Source organism: Sinocyclocheilus anshuiensis, unplaced genomic scaffold, assembly GCF_001515605.1.
Source record: "Sinocyclocheilus anshuiensis isolate Anshui unplaced genomic scaffold, SAMN03320099.WGS_v1.1 scaffold928, whole genome shotgun sequence".
NCBI lineage: Eukaryota > Metazoa > Chordata > Actinopteri > Cypriniformes > Cyprinidae > Sinocyclocheilus > Sinocyclocheilus anshuiensis.
In genome coordinates, this window is record NW_015552531.1 from 1,960,590 (window position 1) to 1,964,174 (window position 3,585).

The 3,585-nt window shown below is 37.9% G+C and overlaps 1 long non-coding RNA gene across 1 annotated transcript in view; it reads left to right on the forward strand.

Moving 5' to 3' along the window:
• LOC107663630 (uncharacterized) overlaps positions 1–3,585 on the forward strand; it is a 43,816-nt gene that overhangs the window by 11,940 nt on the left and 28,291 nt on the right. The window contains exon 2 of the long non-coding RNA XR_001631361.1: positions 901–1,087. This is a non-coding gene — a long non-coding RNA (uncharacterized LOC107663630). The remainder of the gene's footprint in view (positions 1–900; positions 1,088–3,585) is intronic.

Below are 3,585 nucleotides of genomic sequence, written 5' to 3' on the forward strand. Positions count from 1 at the left end.
TTGGTGCCCCCCCCCCCCCCCTTTATAGTTCTTAAATCTACAGTTTGCCCTAATCAAATTCATTTCAAATTTCTGTGGATTTCTTCCTGTCTGTACCAGCTCTGACCCTAAACTTTAGGATATAATGTTCTTAATATCCAGATTAATTTTTTTTTAATCTGTTCTAGAACATGTGAAATTATTTCTGCAATAAAATGCAAAAGTCCCCAGAGCCCTCTGATTGCAGTCCAAGGCTATTAATATTACTGGCATTTTTGTTTTCTTCATATGACTAACCCACAATCAAAGCCAAAAGCCACGAAGGTGGCATTCTGCGGTTATCTCCACTAATGAAAGAGATTAAAAAGAGGTTTTAAGATGGATTAACAGTGCCCACACTGAGACAAAAGATCTGAAAGGGCCTTAAAAACAAGCTAAATGAACACACACTTTCCAAAGCTTCATTAGCATAATGCTAAAACACTTACACTAAATGCTTGACAGGGCAAGAAAGGCTTTAGAACAGAGCACATGAATGTCAGCTTTCCGTAAATGAAGCTTTCTGTGCCATTTCACATGTAGAACTGAATCCAGCTGTGTTCTGAGGGCGAAATTTGTGTTTTATATGCAGACAAAGACGACACACACACAAGCTCACACACACGCACATATATATCCAGTGAACCGTATGGGGCTGTGCGTTAAGGCTGTGCCCTTTATCCTTGGTTTCCCTGTAGCTTCTGAGCCTGATGAACAGCTGTTTGTAATGTACTCTATAGGAACGGAGGTTTATAAAGAATGTGTAAATCCCTATGAAATGCTTTAGAGAAAAATAAAACACACGGCATGCTTTAATTCAAATGATTTTTGGCACTCTTTTTGGTAGTGTATGTATTAATGTATATATCTTCTTCCTGCTAGCTCAAGGTGTTTTTAAGGTCCCGCGTCACGGAGTGTGTCGGCACAGCAGTTAGACCGGACAGCTGCTTTTTAAAAGCACTGATAAGAGGCACCCTGATGCTGAACATTGCAAATTGGAAGTGAAGATTGCCTTCCTGTAGACTTTATCTTAAAGCAGTAAAACAAGAAGCTGTGACTACAACTGCAGGTATTGATTTTGCAATTTCAGCAAATTAAGAACAAGACATAAAACCTATTTAACCTTTCAGTGATTGCCATAGGTACTTTTTGGTGATGTTGAGGCTGACATTTAAATTAGCCCCCTGCCCCGGTTATAGGGGCTGGCACCTGACTCCCAAACCCTTTGCTGATTATTCAGCTGAATAGGGGGGAAAAAAGCAGGTTAGGCATGAATATGGAGGACCGTGTATGTTTACCTCCCTATATGCATTACAATATGTCACCCGGTATATATTACGGATGTATAATATTTCCATCTCGCACATCAATTCACGCATGTGGCTGCAGCCATATAGTGCAGTAATAAGGGAAGGTGGCCATCTGCACAGTAATAACATCTGTGCAATATAAAGAATAATGAAAGGAATAAAGGACAGTCAGGGTTGCAATTGAATTAAGGCTAGTCCTAATGTGAAATAATAAGCGGTTCTTTTTAAGTTTTACCCTGCTTCTAAAGTCTAACACTCTGCAGGGAAAGAAACCACACATACAGAGCGAATCTGGCTTCTTATTGTCGATTAACAAACCCGAGTGACGTGAATCTCAGCAGTGTATTTGAATGTGCGAATTGTTAGCCATACAGCTTGACGTGTGCCACTTATGGAGATGTATTTGCGACATGATTGATGGCGTGCTTTCGTATTTGGGTTGTTTTTAATATTGTTGATCAAAACGAATGGAACACAATAGGGATGAAGATCAGTCTCAGGGCTGCACCTGGTTCAATAGTTTTGTTCAAATCAAATTGTACAATATTATTCATAATAAATGGCTCTAATATGAGGAGAATGATGATGGAGGAGAGTCAAATAAAATGCTTATTTGCATAGTGACTTTTAAACTAACTTACTTTACTGTGGCTTATTGAAATTAACCATTACTGCTAATTTTGAACAAACACTTCTAACTTGAAGCTCCTGCATTTCTTTATAAAGGGTTTAAAAAGCAGTACAATCATGGCTGTTTGGGTCTCAGTGTATTTAATGTCTCTTTACAGACATAAAACTGTCATTGGTTCCACCGTGCCATGCAGCAAGACCTGTCCTGAGCTGTTTTTAAGGCTGAAATGTGCATGCAATATGTGTTGCACACACCCCACGAGAATTATTCCTCGCAAAAACATTGTGGACAAAAGCAGAAGGAGAAGAAATGAAAAAAAGTGAGTGGGAAAAAAAAATCAACACCATAAAAGGTGTGAAAGGTGCTTCAATTCACCATGGGATATTAGTAATCCTAATTGGTACAAATGCAAATGGCTTCTTATTCTGTGCACAGAAGATGTCAGTCTGGAGGGCTGCTTGCTTTTTAAATGAGCAGAACAACACTGAACATGTGGGCGAGTCTCTAATTCATTGATTGCCCCTTGGAACTGATGGCTGCTAATTGTTAGGTGATTAACATGGAGTCGTAATTATGTCGGCCCAAGGGGGCGATTACTGTTTCAACATGCCATATTATCACATGCACACACCCCAAGGAGCTCTGTTACTTAACATGTAGGCCATTTGCATGTTTTCCTATGTATTTTCAATAGGTAACCCTCTAACCTGTTTTTTTTTGCATGACCAATAGATGGCAGTGTTTCCCCAAGCATTACAATTGTAGGCGTGACCTTTTTTTCCTAATGGGAAATTGTAAACAAGGCATTCTTTAACCACAATTTCTTCAGATCATGAAAGTGACGAGCGCAAATGTTTGAACTATTCGTGTTGTCGAGAGAGCATTTGTGAATTTAAGATTATAAGTGTATTTTATGATAAATGAAACAGAAATGTAAAAGACTCTGAAAATGATGTTCTGTTGGTTGCTATTTATTTCCTAACTAAATCTGTTTTTTTAGTAACATGATTTATAACAACGTCAACAATTTTGACGTCACAAAATAATTAGCAAATTCACAGAAAAGGCTCACTGTAGTTTCCAAGCCAGGCTTGGATGATGATGATGATGATTATGATAATAATGCTGCCCCCCCCCCCCCCCCCCCCTATTATCACAGAATGGGGCTTCCATGGCTCGGATTTGGAAACAGATGGCATATTGTCAACAGCAGTAAGGCTGTGTTATCCTCAAGCTGAAAAAATGTGCCAGGGGAGCTGTCTCTTTGTTTCAGCCTTATTAATTAAGTGCTAATTGTGTGTAATCATTTACAACACTGCTCTCTGAATAGAGACGTCAAGTGGTCGTGGCATAACCGAGGGTCATATCTTCCTAGCGTATGGTATAAATGTTTCTTTGTAGTGTTAAACATGGTGATGATTAAATAAACAAAAAATTATTAATATTTAAAATAAATTAATATTTATATATATATATATATATAAAAAATTGGATATCATTAGTATTAGTAGTAGTAGTATTGTTCACTTGTTTTGTTCTGTCTTTATAAAGCATTTATTTTAAATGGCTTTTGGCAAATCCTTACACTGTTAATGTAGTGTTAAATATGTTTATGAACAGTGCAGA